This window comes from Panthera pardus, unplaced genomic scaffold (assembly GCF_024362965.1).
Source record: "Panthera pardus isolate Hobbes unplaced genomic scaffold, ASM2436296v1 HiC_scaffold_16, whole genome shotgun sequence".
Taxonomy (NCBI): domain Eukaryota; kingdom Metazoa; phylum Chordata; class Mammalia; order Carnivora; family Felidae; genus Panthera; species Panthera pardus.
Window position 1 is genome coordinate 100,712,002 of NW_026526721.1, and position 16,728 is coordinate 100,728,729.

General features: G+C 35.1%; 1 pseudogene; it reads right to left on the bottom strand.

Moving 5' to 3' along the window:
* Positions 1–14,581: 14,581 nt before the first annotated feature.
* Positions 14,582–15,163, bottom strand: LOC109258120 (tRNA N(3)-methylcytidine methyltransferase METTL2B-like; annotated as a pseudogene).
* Between the last annotated feature and the right edge of the window lie 1,565 nt (positions 15,164–16,728).

Genomic DNA, 16,728 nt, shown 5'->3' on the forward strand with positions numbered 1-16,728 from the left:
ATTAATCACTTAATTACAAGTAATGTTTCCCTATGTAACAACATATTATTTTAGTTAGGTCGACAATGTATTTTACTAGTAATATAGTATTAATTTTTCAAAGCAGTCTAAATTGTCATAAATAACTTCCTGAGCCACTCCATTTTAATGTTTCTATTTCACTGACAGATTTCTTTGAGGCTGACAGTTCATTTCTCTAGGATCAACAGCTTATAGAAAAAATATTATTCTCCCTGCACTATCAGGTGCATGAGTAAGATGTCAAATGCAGTGAACACTTCTCTACCCTAATTTGCTTCTTGAAATTTTGACTGTTAAGTCATATAAATATTCCTTGGATTATTATTTCACTACTAAAGGTATCTCTCAATTATATACTTATCCTATGAACCCTGCAGAAATATTACAGAGGCAGCTCATTTGGAAAACATTTTAGTCAGTATCTTTCTTGCCATCTGTTATGGCAATATTTATGATACATAAGATATAAGAATGCAAGTTTAAATTTATTTTGATTCAGTCATTTGTAATATTTCAGAACTTGTGGAATTTATGTGTACCTGATCGATTGAGGAAAATTAATAAAAACTGCTGAACACCAACAAATGGTTGTTGGATTACTTTTCAGCTTATAAGTCTTTCTCTTAACTTACATATTTTAAAAGTTTTCCAAAAAATACAAAGTAGGCAGGAGAATAGACTGTATCCCAACTCTGAATTCAACAGTTATCAACATTATACCACACTTGTTTATTATTTCCTTCCTTCCTTATTTCCTCCCTTCCTCCCTTTTTTCCTTGACTTTTCTTTCAATTATAAAATGGCTACATAATCTTCCAACATTTTAGCATCCTATTTTGCCATGTGATTTTGCAATTCCTCCAATCAAGAGGTCAAGTCTAGGAGTGCCTGAGTAGCTCAGTAGGTTAAATGACCTACTCTTAATTTTGACTCAGGTCATGATCTCAGGGATCATGAGATCAAGCCCTGCATCAGGCTCTGCACTGACAGCTTGAGATTCTCTCACCCTCTCTCTCTCTGCCCCTCCTTCACTCATTCTCTCTCTCTCTCTCTCTCTTTCTCTCTCTCTCTCTGTCTGTCTCAAAATAAATAAAATATACATTTAACAAAAAGAGGTCAAGTCTATTTCTTCACACATTGAATCAGGTTGGCCAGAGACTTATGTTGCCTAATGGGACATTAGGAAACATAACTCAAGCAGAGCCCTCAAAAGAGCTTACATATTGGACTGTCTTCTTTTGCTGTGTTTAAAACCCTAAGACCACCATACAGACAAAATTGAGCAGGACTCATGAAGGGTGAGGGGCTAAATGCAGGAAAAACAAGTCCAACAAATAGCGTGCCAACTTCCAGAAAAAGTAAAACCATCCTAAATCATCTAGCCATTAGCAAAACTATAAGCAACTACCAACATACCATCAAATTCAAGCTGAGTTGGCCCAGATAACAAAAGCACAACTGATACACAAAATTATGAGCAAACTCAAGAAGCTGTTGTTGTAAGCTGTTAAACAATTATCCTTCTTTTCCTCCTTTTTTTCTCCCTTCCTTTCTTCTTTCCTTACATTGTTTTATCCTTCTTAATTCATTTCCTTTCTCTTTATGTTGTTATAATATTTTTTAAAACTCCTCATCATGGGGCGCCTGGGTGGCTCAGTCGGTTAAGCGGCCAACTTCGGCTCAGGTCATGATCTCGCGGTTTGTGAGTTCGAGCCCTGCGTCGGGCTCTGTGCTGACAGCTCAGAGCCTGGAGCCTGTTTCAGATTCTGTGTCTCCCTCTCTCTGACCCTCCCCCGTTCATGCTCTGTCTCTCTCTGTCTCAAAAATAAATAAACGTTAAAAAAAATTTAATAAAAAAAAAAAAAAAAACTCATCATGTCACTTTTCTTATAAGTGCTTTCGTACATATCCAAATAAGGGAATTTTAACAATCACAGTACCATTACCTCACTTAATATTATTAATAATAATTCCCTGGGGCGCCTGGGTGGCGTAGTCGGTTAAGCGTCCGACTTCAGCCAGGTCACGATCTCGCGGTCCGTGAGTTCGAGCCCCGCGTCAGGCTCTGGGCTGATGGCTCGGAGCCTGGAGCCTGTTTCCGATTCTGTGTCTCCCTCTCTCTCTGCCCCTCCCCCGTTCATGCTCTGTCTCTCTCTGTCCCAAAAATAAATTAAAAAACGTTGAAAAAAAAATTATAAAAAAAAAATAATAGTTCCCTAACTACTAATATCCAGTCAATATTTAATGTTTTCCAGTTGTTTCTAAATATATTTTATTGCTTTTCATTAATAAATTATGATAGTGTCTTCAATAATAAATTATTTTGGAAAATTGACTGCTCTAGCTAGGTCAGAACTCCAGTATTTCTTCAGCTTTGTATTATATCTGAAATCTTTGTTCATTTCTCACCCACGAGCAGCTGTGATTTATTGTTGTTTTTCGAGTCTATCCTTGTACATGTGCAGTTCAGAATGCAGGCAAGCACTTGAGGGGAACCCCTGAGCAGATTACCAGCATTTTTTTTCTGTCGTTCCCTTCTTCCCTTATCTCTGGACCCAGCCCCAGATATTCCAGCCTCCTTAGTAAAACAGTCCCTCCCCATTTGGGCCCTATTTGCCTGAAGAGCCATTTGAAAATGACCCCCTTGGGAGGCCAAACCATGGAGTCTAGCCCATTCCCAAGAATGATGCTATTTATAAAAAAAAAAAAAAAAGTGGCAGTGGAGGGGGGGAGGGGGGCACCTGGGTGGCTCAGTCAGTTGAATGTCTGACTTTTGATGTCAGCTCAGGTCATGATCTCATGATCCTGAGATCAAGCCCCGTGTCCTGCTCCAAGCTGAGCCTGGAGCCTGCTTGGGATTCTATCTCCCTGTCTCTCTGCCCTTCCATGACCCCCCTCAAAAATAAATAAATAAATATTAAAAAAAAAAAAGAGTGATGTGACAGATTCTCAGCAAGGTTATTTGTTCTTTGCTTTACTACCAAATGTCTAGGTCAAAGGCCTTACATTGTTTACTGTGTTTATAAGGAAGAAAGATCCTCTCACCTGTAACTGTTCTATTAGGCCTGTGAGTTTCCATATATGTCCGTTTAGGGTATTTCTATGGTCATATCTGGCCCACACACTGTACAGGTGTATACAGTTTACATGCGTACATACTCTGGATTTTCATCTACAAAAAATGTTTAATTTTGTCTGACAAACGATACCTTATTACTTGACAATGGATTGGTTTAGACAAGGTGTAAGTTAGTTATAATGTTCAATGTACATATATTATAATTATTTTCCTAATGTACTAGAGCCAGAATCAATATATTTCACATAGAACATTAATGCAAATGAGTGAATCTGTAATCTGGGATCTTAGCCATGGACATGCAGATTAGTATTTGCGGCAAAATTTTATAAACAAAATCATAGATTAATTATCTCCACACTGTGAAGTAAAGTAGTTTGTTCTAGTCCATCTTTCAGTTTTAATTTTGTCACTAATATTTTCTAAGTTAAATTGATATACTTGGGAAAAACGACCTTCTAAGGTAGTTTATGAAAGATCCATAGTTTAACCTGAAATATTAACCAGTTGTTAAATACATTTCTAACTTTTGTATTCCGTTTTCTGAAAAATCTACTTGAATGGAGTAAATTCTCAATTATTTATAGTATTAAGAGTTCAGAATAAAAGGAGAATGTTGAAAAATTGTGACAGATAAGGCAAATTGTGGATGTTTAATTTCTATGTAAAAATGCATATAGATTTCCATTTTAAAAATACACTTTTATAGTTAAAACTAATAGTATTTGTTTATCCTTTGGGCAATTAGTGAATGCCAGAGTCAAAAATCTTTATTTGATGCTGGGGAGCCATTGTAGATTGAGCAGACTAATTTCCTTTTCCTTTTTATTTTATTTTATTTTATTTATCTTTTTCATTTTAGATAGAGAGAGAATGTGTGTGAATGGGAGAAGGGGCAGAGGAAGAGGGAATCTTAAACAGACTCCATGCCTAGTGCAGAGCCCCACACGGGGTTCAATCCCAATACCCTAGGATCATGACCTGGAGCAAAATCAAGAGTCAGACATTCAACCACGTGAGCCACCCAGGTACTCCAAGCAATTAATATCCTTAATGGAATTGGTCAAACTCAGAATAAAATAAATATTTTTTATAGATGTATATATTTTATATAGTATTTATATATTTTAAATAAAATAAATGAAATATTTCATATTTTCCAAATAATATATTAGTATAAACAGTAGCACATACATAACTATTATGCCTGCTGTTATGGGCTAAACTGTATCCCCCCAAATTCCTATATTGAAACTCTAACACATCAGAATATGACTCTATTTAGAGATAATGTCTTTAAAGGAGTAATTAAGTTAAAATGAGGCCATTAGAGTGGGTCCTAACTTAATCTGGTATCTTTATAACCAGAGTGGATTAAGACATAGAGAGAGAGAGATACTAGGACACATATTTACAGGAGGATGACCAGTGAAGAGGCAAGAGGGCAACATCTGCAAATGAAAAAGGGAGGTCTCAGGAGAAACCAACCGTACCATTTCCTTAGATCTTAGACTTCAATCCTCCAAAATGTGGGAAAATAAGTGTGTTTTAAGTCACCCAGTCTGTGGTATGTTGTTATGGCAGCCCTACCAAGCTAATACATCTCTTCATATGATTACCATAAATATTAGGTTTTCTAGTAAGAAAAAACTGTTATATTTAAAATAACTGAAAGATCTGGATCTATATATCTCTTCCAGTTAGTGTTTTGTTTTCTTTGGGTAGATAATAGTTGAATTATTGTATCATATGGTATTTCTGTTTTTAGTATCTTGAGAAACCTTCATACTGTTAACCACAGTGGCTTCACCAGTTTACATTCCCATCAACGGTGCAAGAGAGTTTACTTTTCTCCACATCCTCATTAACACGTGTTATTTCTTAGCTTTTTGGCTCTAGACATTCTGACAAATGTAAAGTGATATCTCATTGTGGTTTTGATGTGCCTTTCCCTGATCACTACCACCCATCTATTTATCACAGTTTTATTTACAATATCCAAGATATGGGAGAAATCCAAGTGTCCATTGATAAGTAGATAATGAAGATATGGAATATGTACAATGGAATATTACTTAGCCATAAAAATATGAGATCTTACCATTTGTGACATCACGGATGGATCTAGAGGATATTATGTAAAGTAAAATAAGTCAGACAGAGAAATATAACTATCATATGATTTCAATGATATGTGGAATTAAAAAACAAAACAAAACAAAACAAAACAGGGCAACTGGGTGCTCATTTGGTTAAGTATCTGACTCTTGATTTTGGCTCAGGTCAGGATCTCACAGTCCCGAGATGGAGACTTGTGTCAGGCTCCATGCTAAGCATGGAGCCTGCTTAAGATTCTCTTGCTCCCTCTTCCTCTGTCCCTCCCCTGCTGTGTGTGCATTCTCTCTCTCAAAAAATAAAAATAAAATAAAATAAAATAAAATACTAACAAAATAAAACAAATGAATAAGCAAACAAAAAGCAGAAACAGACCCATTAATACAGAGGACAAATTGGTAGTTTCCCGAGGGAGAAAAGGGTGAAAGGATGTGCAAGGGGCAAAATGGGTGAAGGGGTGTAGAAGATACAGGTTTTTAGTTATGGAATGAATAAATTATGGGAATAAAAGGTACAACATAGGGAATACAGTCAATGGTATTGTAATAGTATATGGTGACAGATGGTAGCTATACTTGTGGTAAGCATAGCATAACATAGCGTAAGGTATAATCTTGTTTTGTTTGTTTATTCATTTGTTCAATTACTATCCTATACACTTGAAACTAATGTAACATGTATCAAGCTTACTTATATTAAAACACAAATGACTTAGAGGAAAGTGCAAATGGTTATAAGTTGGCAAAAGCAAACACAACAAAAGAAATAGCTAAAAATATCTTAACTGAAAATAAAGCATTAAAAAGAAAAAATAACAGAAAGATCATAATGGCTATAGAATAGTATATACTGATGACAGAAGTATGAAGACATTGAAAAAGAGATCTGGAAATATTATAACAAATTATAGGCCTTTGAGAGCTTCTGGTTATAGAGAATATAGGTCTTCTGACCCCATCTCTAAGTTTGTTCATTTAATTAAAAAATATTGCCACTTAGTTTTCTTAACCAGGCAAAGTGAGTATAATATTTGTCTCTTCCATTCAACTGCTCAAAGATGTTTCAGAAAAGCAAAGAAAGGTCTTATTTCATGAATGAAGAAAAGTTGAAAAGAAATATCAAAAAATGTCAATAGTTGGAAAAGGAGAAAATCTGTAAAAAAGTTTACATTCCATATTATTTTCTAACATTGAGTCACAAAATGTTTTAAACAAAAACTCTTTCCCTGTGATTTTTTCCTACTTTTTAAATAAGTTGTATACATCTTACTCTCATGTTTCAATACGTGTTTAAGAAATATTCTGGATACAAGTCTTTTGGTGGATATATATCACTTATAAATACGTTCTAGTCTGTAGCTATTTTTTTATTCTTTTAACAGTATCTTTCATATAGCAAATTTTAAAGAAAGCTTATAAAGTTCAATTTATCATTTTTTTTCTTTTATAGATTGTGCTGTTAGTATCATTTCCAAGATCTCTTACCTAACCTCTGGACACAAAGGCATTATGAGTGAAAGAAGCCAGTTTCAAAAGGTTACCTACTGCATAATTCCATTTCTATGACATTCTTGAAAAGACAGAACTATAGTGACAAAAAAAAAAAAAAAAAAGATTAATGGTTGCCAGAGGTGGGGAACTGTGTGACTACAAAAGGGCAACATGAAGAGTTCTATGGGGTGATGGAAATATTATGTAGGCTAATGGTGGTAAAGCAGACCCAACATAGTTAAGGTTCATGCAACTGTGCTATACCTTCAAAAAATGTCATTTTACTCTATGTTAAATTTAAAAAAATACACAAAAACAAAAATAAAAAATAATTTTTACCACAATGTAAGCATATTGTAGAGCAGATATTCCTGAAAAGTATATGAATGACAACTATCAACTAGAAGGCACAGCGGTAGTAAACTAAAATCGATTTGATCAGGTCACAGACTATCAAAAAGCACCAGTGAAGACATTTTAGTTCTCAGAGCTCTGGTGAGTCTTATACGTTAATAAGCTAAGTCACAAATTTATTAAATTAACATATATAATGTAAATATTAAACACTATTTTCTGTTGCCTCACCAAGTGAAGCTGATAGAAACGTTCATAGAGCGGTGCCTGGGTGGCTTAGTCGGTTAGGCATCTATTGATTTCAGCTCAGATCATGATCTTGCAGTTTGTGGGTTCAAGCCCCCTGTTGGGCTCTGAACTGACAGTGCAGAGCCTGCTTGGGATTTTGTCTCACCCCCTCTCTTTCTGCCCCTCCCCTGCTCTTACTTGCTCTCTCTCTCTCTCAAAATAAATAAATAAATGTAAACAAAAGAAATATTCATAGAACAGGAGGTAGTACCGGTATCAGAGAGTTTAATCATTTTCCTTAAAAACAACAATAAGAACAAACATGCAAGACTGTGAATATAAAAGGAAAAAATCCTATAATGTGAGTTGAGACATAACCATCCCTTATAACAGTAATTAAATGGTCAGGAATTACTCTCTTCATTTATTTCACAATTGGCTGACAGCCACACTTATTGTTAAGCAAGAAAGAATGATGCTTTATAAAGTGGGTTTGTATCATATGCTGTAGCTGGTTCCAGAGTATTCAGTAACTTAAAGATTCTTGGGGAGCAAGTCACACAGTCAACAGTTATTAATTCAGTTGTTTAACTAGCTATTTATTATTCAATACGGATTGAACCAACCATAAACGTAGATTAGACCTAAAATTATTTTTTCTTACTGCCATTTGTATCTTTGTCCTTTTTTTCTTTATTTGCTTATGTTCGGTTTTAACAAATAATGAAGTCAGTGAATCTGTGCAGACAATCCTTAAATGTTAATGAACTGTCTTTTAAAAGAGCACATAAATCCTTTTCTTCCAATTTTTTTTTCCAGTTGCTGTTAGGTTGTTGCTATAAATAAAGAGATATTTTTACCAGGGACTCTTTCAAATTTTTAAGGTTAAAAAAGGCTGTACTCTCCAAATAGCAAAAGAAATAGGCAGAAAATCTTTCAAGGATGAAATAAATAAAAGGAGCAAAAAGATTTGTACTGGCAGAATTGTTAAAAAATGCGATTATTTTTAATTCATTAGGGGATAAGCAATGATACAAAAATAGGCTGCTAATTAATAAGGAGGGGCTAGAAATTAATGAGTCCAAAATGTCTGAGTTACTGAAATTGTACAACTCATTTTTTAATGAGAGAAATGAGAGAAATTTTAGGAAATAGTGACAGCTTTGCAAAAATTGCTATTGACAAAACACAGGAAGAGGAATACTTGAATATATGAACATACTCAAATCAGCAAAATTGGGTGACTTGTTTCCAAGGACACAGAGCAAGTTAGATGCATAATACCAATCACTAAATCAATAATAATAAAGATGCAAAAATTATGTCAAAATATCTATATATTGCCTTTGAACCACATTTTCTCAATCATATTAGATTCTACTTTTGATACAGTATGTTTTTCCATATAATAAGATCTTTCTAGATTCAAAAATGAATTGGGTACTTCTAGTTTTTCCAGTTTGTCAAAAGTGCAGTACTTGAAATAAAATGTAAAATACTTTTGATCGAAAAGAATTGGATGCTGATGAGAAATAGACAAAAACAGGGATGAGAGTAGAGAGTATTGGGTGTTTTTTTTGTGTGTGTGTTTTGTTTTTTGTTTTTTTTGTGGGGGCTCTTTTCTACTGGAAGGGCAAGAAACTACCATCAGGTAGATGATATTTAATCTGAAACATACCAAATGAGAGGGATCCAACTGTATGAAGTATTGAGGTAAGACCCATTCCAGAAGTTAACAGTGTATCTAACACTTGGATGAAAAACTTTTACGTTCAAGGAAAGAAAGGTCTTCTTGGCTGGATTTTAGTGCCTGGGGTGATAGTGATAGGAAATAAAGGAGACTGGTTAGACTGTGGATGGTGGTAAGAAATCTGAATAGAAAAAAATGTAAGTTAAATATGTAATTTAAAAATATAATCATCCTTAAACAAAAATCATTTCAGCTTCTGTTGCCATTATTAGAAAACCTAATGACTAAATAAGTTATATAAACATGGCAGACTGGGTTTTATTATGGACAAAATGATGGAAATAGATTGATAGAATAAAGCCAAAAGCATAAAGAAACAACCTAAATCCCTAACTAGTAAAGTAAACAGAGCTGCAACGAGAAATTGGATGAGTTCCCTTATAATAATTGTTGCCACAAATCTTAACACATACTCCTTTTTTTGTATACTCTATAATTCACCTATGATTAATAGTTTTTTTCTATTTTGTAGGGAATTAAAATGTTTTTGAAGTGGCATGTTCTTTTTATTTTATTATTATTGTAATGATAAGTATTTTAAAGAACTAAAAATACAGAGTTGAATGCTAGCCAGCAGGTCAACTCTAGTAGATCTTATCTCACTCTGAATCAAAAAAATATGAACATTTCAGTAACTCTTGTTTGGACTTATGCTTATGATCCCCCTGTTTACTTTTAGTATCAGTCAAGTTAGGTCAGATGTTATTTTAAAAAGCTCAAACCTTGTCCTAAAGCATATTACTTACAGAATGTTAACTCTGCAACTTTTACAGATACCCAATACACATTAGTCCAATAATGGCTGTAATATATATATATATATATATATATATATATATATATATATATATATATTTAAAGTTGTTCAGAGTATTTTAATACTAGTTGTTTTCCTGCCTCCTCTTTTGTCTCATTTATATAGCAAACACCGTTGACAGTATTTCAGGAATGGAAGACATAATGAAAATAAAAGCCTAAGCAAAGATTGAGCAGTCTGAGCTCTAGTAGTAATATTTCCCCCTCAAACAGTTGGTTGAACGTAAGCAAGTCATTGACTAGCAGAAGCTCCATGGGTGAACTAAAAATCATTATGATCAAAAGACACAGTACATACCTTGTAATCAGGGACACGTTTTTGTTTTTTTCTAAGGTATTAGCTCTGCTGCTTATTAGCTCTAAGGCCCTAGATGGTCATTTTGCCTCCATAAACTATGATTTCTTCATCAGGAAAATAAGGATATGAATGCATTCTACACATATTTGAGATAATGTGTTAAAGTGCAATGTATTGCATTGTATTGCAATGTATATACCCATAAAGAAGAGGTCATTATTTTCACTGAAAATAAATGTGCTGCAAAGACTTTACTATTTCTCAGGAAGTGAGAAACTATACTGAAGTTTCCTTTAAATGAGAGGTCAAAGGACACAAAAACACTGATTTAAAGGGGCACATGTACCTCAATATTTCTAGCAGCATTATCAACAGTATCCAAATTATAGGAAGAACCCAAATGTCCATCGACTGATGAATGGATAAAGAAGATGTGGTGTATGTATGTGTGTGTGTGCGTATTTATATATATATAAAACGGGATATTATTCAGCTATCAAAAAGAATGATAATCTTGCCATTTGCAATGACGTGGATGGAGCTAGAGTTGTATTATGCTAAGTGAAATAAGTCAGTCAGAGAAAGACAAATACCATATGATTTCACTCATTTTTGGACTTTAAGAAACAAATCGATGAACAGATGGGAAGGGATAAAAGAGGAAAGCAAACCACAAGAGACTCTTAACTTTAGAGAACAAACTGATGGTGGATGGAGGGGAGATAGGCTAAATGGGTGTTGTGTATCAAGGAGGGCACTTGTTGGGGCGCCTGGATGGCTCAGTCAATTAATTGTTCAACTTCAGCTCAGGTCATGATCTCAGGGTTCATGGGTTCGAACTCTGTGTGGGGCTCTGTGCTGACAGCTCAGAACCTGGAGCCTGCTTTGGATTCTGTGTCCCCCCCCCCCCCTGTTTCTCCCTGACTCACACACTCTCTCTCTCTAAAAAATAAAGATTAAAAAATTAAAAAAAAAAGAATTGGATGTTGTATGTAAGTGCTGAATCACCAAATTCTACTACTGAAACCAATATCACATTATATGTTAGCTAACTAGAATTTAAATAAAAATTTGAATGAATGAATAAATGAATGAATAAGAGGCCAGAAATAATAACATTAAAACTCAAAGCAGATGACTGTATACAAAAACCAACCAAACAAAAACAAATAAAATAGCTATTGGATTCCTGCAAATACACTCCAATAAACTGCTTATATTCCATCCCTTACTTCTATGCTGGTTATCAACTGCCCCTCTGCTCCAAATCCACCTTTCCCCCCCTGCTTTGTGGGACTGGAGCTGAATCATTTAAATCTCTTTTTTGCTGGCCACCACAATGTTAAATTATGTCAGTAGACAGCAGTAGAGGGACAACTCAAAAGGAAGGGCCTGGGGCACCTAGGTGGCTCAGTGGGTTGAGCAACTACTTAGGCCCAGGTCATGATTCTCCAATTTGTGGGTTCAAGCCCTACATTAGTCTCTCTGCTGTCAGTGTAGAGCCTGCTTTGGATCTTCTGTTTCCCTCTGCACCACCCCTGCTTATGCATTCTCTCTCAAAAATAAACATTAAAAAAAAAGAAAAAGAAAAAAAAAGGAAGGGCCTTCTCTTCTGGTTCTATTCCTTTCCTGTTTTTTCCTACATCGTGAAATTCAGCTGGTGGCTTCCCAGCAAATCTCGCTGGGTGCTTCCCAGAGACTTTCAGCAGCACCTCACCCTGGGGTTCCTCGCTTGTTAAACCTTTCCAAAACTCTCTCCCACCTGGTGAACCAGGGACCCACCCTCTCCAGCAGAGTGTGTGTGTGTGTGTGTGTGTGTCTAGAGAGACCCTCTTTCTTTCAAGTTTACTTCTTTCTCTACTATTCTCCCTAAACCCTAGAGACAGTGGCTGCTCCCCACTTCTATTCCTCTGTTTAGAGTTCTCTATGCCTCTTAATAGTTAATTCCCTGTTACTAGTTGATAATTCTTTATATAGAAATTATTCTCCTCAGGTTCCTGATATGATTTCTGACTCTTGACTGGACTCTGACTGATATACCTTTTCATACTCAAGATTAAAGATATCAAGTGTAATTTAAACTTGGCATTCTGGTAACTCTAAAGCACACAACAGAATTTTACAAATCTATGATTATAGCTCTTAATACTAAATGCAGCTTGAAACAAATTGAATTTTGCTGGATAAAAATAAATCTGAAGTCCGTGACAGATTTCAAAAACATTTCACAATATGTTGGAAAACAGCAGTGGAATGTAAAATCTTTGAAAGAGTTAGAAATACTGAAGAAAAACAGGGAAGAGCATACAAAAAGAATTAAAATTCTGTTGGAGTCACAGTTTTGGTCCTAGTCTTTACACGGAGATTTTTATATACGTTTTGTTTAATTTTCAAAGGTTATTTTAGCCATGAATAAACTTAGTAATTTTTACATATAGCTGGTATGACTCACACATACATAAGCTTGATCCCATTCATATTTTTGGGTTCTCTACCATGCTTTCTAAACCTCTTGACAAACTAATCAAATGTCCTTTAAATTGATTTATAATATTTCAAATTTGTGTTCCACAGTAATTTTCCCCAAGTCTCTCATCCTGCACAGAAACTAATTCCTCTTCAATTGTCTCATTGTGCTCACTAAATACTAACCCAATTTAATTATTATTCTTTTATCTTTTATACCACTAACATAGGAAGTTGATAATTAGAATAAATTAATTTTCTGCTTCTAAAATGAAGAAAATTGGCTACATTGCTTTGTTATGAGCATTTGAAAAGTACTTAGTATAAATATACATAGTTACTGATAACAAATGCAATGACAACTCCCTGGCAGCTTCCCCTGAACCTCAGACGCAATGGACTGTCACAGTGAAGTGTTAATGAACATTAGCAATTACACATGCAAATTTTGTTTCCATTTCTAGATTAGTCCATTTCTTTAAAATCCATTCACTTTAATGTATTTTCATTTATGTATTTAAATATAAACATTCAAGAAATAATGATTTGTACAACCTTGCTGTAGGATTTAAGAAGATTCAAGGTGAATACTAAATGGGCATGTTCTTTGAGTTCCACGTTATCTTTTTCTGCTAAGAATAGGAGGGTTTTTTATAGGAGTAAAAACAGATATGGTTTTATCTTAAAGTATCTCTTAACATCAAAGTGTTCTCTATCTGACCACTCAATAGAGAAATGATAAATTTTAGAGAATGGGGTTTCCTTCTGAGTCAGGGTTCTGACTCTCTCATATATCCCTGGCATACACATGATTCAAGCACATATCAGATATACACTGAAACAACTTAATTTTCCTCCAGAAGACATCTTCTCTCTCTCTTTTTTTTTTTTTTTTTTTGGCTAATAGTTGATGTATAGAGATTATATAAAGGTATAAAAAAGTGAACTTTAAATATTTAAACATATTTTTATATTGAGATAGAGTGGTATGGTATACAATTTTATTTATTTATTTATTAACTTACTTACCATTTATTTATTTTACTAAGAGTGAAGATCCTTTTAATTGTTAAGAAGGAGGTTACTTAGAGGGGGAACTGTGCTTAAGATTCCACAGAGCTAAGGTTGTGGAGACCATGACCAAATAAATATGTAACAAGGACATATTTTGATATTCTTTAAAGCAGTGTTTTTGAGTCAGGAAAACATGCAAAGAAAGATGATTCTTCTTGACATGCTTCTCACTGAACAAGACCTTTACTCACCTTTGTATGCATCGACTGCCTAGCCCAGGTATTGGACCTCCATAATAATTTAATGCAACTCACAATCAAATTACACTTTATCAAATATAATACTTTCACATGGAAATAAATTCCAGATACTTTTTAAATTTATGATTTCCATGAACAATTCAGTTATGATAAATTACAAAATGGCAAGAAAGACTCTTTGAGATCTGAAAGTAAGAAAAAAACTTGAGGAAAGTATCTTTCAAAGGGCTTCACAAATATGAAGCACAATTATTAGAAGCTTGATAAAAAGCAATTTTTCCATTCAAGGTTTAAGTCTCAATTTTTGAACATTCCTACATCAACAAGACACCATTTGTGATTGTTCTTTTTAAAAAAGCCCCAAAGAGCTTATATCATGTCAGGGGCGGGTGCCTCTCAGCCAGCACCAGACAGAAGAGGCTTGCGATATTTGCACTAAATCCAAACTCAGTACATTGTGATTTCCTCAGTTCAGCTGCAATCTGCTATCCACCAGATTCTGAGACTTTTCCAGTCTAGCAGTAGTGATAAGTGCATCCGGCCCACCTTGTGTGAAGTAAACTATAGTACCATCACCTCTCACACAGAAATTTTCACAGAGACACTGACCTTTTTGTAAACCGAAGGTAAGCCATGTCTTAGCGGCCATAATCTTGCAGAAGCATCACTCTCCGTGCTTCAGAAGCCTGCTCAGCCTGTTGATAGCCTTCTGCATCTTGTCTGGAACAACTGCTCGAGTGCTGGGTAGGTGGTGGAGGATCCAGGGAACTCATCAGCACAGATTTCCAGGTGACTGAGTTTCTGAGTTATGTTTTCTTCCCCAGGAGGCATTTGCGTTTTACATCCAAGGCTATGTGAAGAACACTAGTGTTCTTTTATTTTAAAGCAGGTCCATCCTCACTGCTCCTACATTCAGCTACTTCACTTCTCTTGTTCTCTGAGAGCAAATCTTTCGAGTGGTTTTGGTTTGGGCTAGGTGCTAGCTCTGGGAATTCAGTAAAAAGCCAATGTCTATCTTCGAAAAACCCGTTTTAGTGGATTTTGTAGAAGTCATTCCCATATTTGTGGGCATTGGATTGGTAATCAACTTGCTCCTCCTGACACACCCACTGGGTACAGTTCTCCCAGACTTTCCTCTCCACCACTTTGGTCTATTCTTCTGACCCCTCCACATTGTCCCAGACATTATTAATGGTCGAAGATTCAAAGCAGAATGCTCAGGAACCAGGTCCCAACCTGCTGCCTCCTTTTACCAGAGTGCAGCCTGCTCATTCAATACAGGAACCAACCATGTCACTGGAGCCGGATATGTATACAATTATTTTTAACAATTTATATTCACATGGAAATGTGCTCATAGCATATGGATATGTTAAAAAATATTTAAAAGTGGCTATGATATGATCATATGCATTTTAAATAACAGTAGATATTTAGAAGGATAATCACCAAAATTCATAACAATTATCTCTGAAAGCTGGTATTACAGAGCAAGGATATAAAGATAAACTCATTTTCTTACTTATGCTTTTTTTCCCTGGTGTTTTCTATGTGACATGTAATAGAGCCATGATAAAAGAAAATAAAAATTATTTCAATTTTGAATAAAAACTAAAAATGATGCCAACATCTATAGCTTCATATTATATGCCATTTTCTTTTTCTTCTCGCTCTCTCTTTTTTTTTTTTTAATTTTAGAGAAAGAGAGAGAGAGAGGGAGGGAGGGGAAGAGGGAGAGAGAGAGAATCTCAGGCAGGTTCGACTCTATCAGCACATAGCCTGATGTGGGGTTCTATCCCACAAACGGTGAAATCATGACCTGAGCAGAAATCAAGAATCTGACACACAGCCCACTGAGCCACCCAGGCACCCCGGATATTTTCTTATACTATGTTCTCAAAGAAGTAATCAATGATACTCATTTTTAAAATAAACAGATTCGGGGCACTTGGGTGGCTCAGTCGGTTAAGTGTCCCACTTCGGGTCAGATCATGATCTTACAGTTCATGGGTTTGAGCCCCACATTGGGCTCTGTGCTGACAGCTCAGAGCCTGGAGCCTGCTTCAATTTCTGTGTCTCCCTCTCTCTCTGCCCCTTCCCCACTTGCTCGCTCTCTCTCTCTCTCTCTCTCTCTCTCTCAAAAAGAAATAAACATTTAAAAAATAAATAAAGTCAGGGCACCTGGGTGGCTTAGTCAGTTAAGCGTCCGACTTCAGCCAAGGTCATGATCTCACACTCCATGAGTTTGAGCCCCGTGTCCAGCTCTGTGATGACAACTCAGAGCCTGGAGCCCACTTCAGATTCTGTGTCTCCCCCTCTCTCTCTGCCCCTCCCCTGCTCATGCTCTGTCTCTCTCTGTCTCAAAAGTAAATAAAAACACTTAATAAAACTTAAAAAAGAAAAGAAAAGAAAAGAAAACAGACTCATGGCTAGTTTACTTAGTCAATTGTAGATACTACCTGTAATGGCCTTTTATAATTTGTTTTTACTATTTTTGTGGAAACATTTTGTACAAATAATACCTTATTAAACTGGTATATGTGTTAATTACATATATACATTATATATAAATATTTATGGTATATACTGGTATATTATTTATATAAATTAATTATATATTTATATATAAATAATATATGCATAAAACGTTTCCTTCAAATTTAGTAGATAATGTATCTTTTTTTTTTCTCTTGATTTTTTTGGCTGGAATAATTCCTCAGAATTTTTCCTTGACAGTGATGCATAGCACTGACAGATACTGGGGGATATCAATACACATCCATGAAACAGTTTTACTTTCTGAGATTCTGCAAGATAGCTAAAGTATATAATGCCTT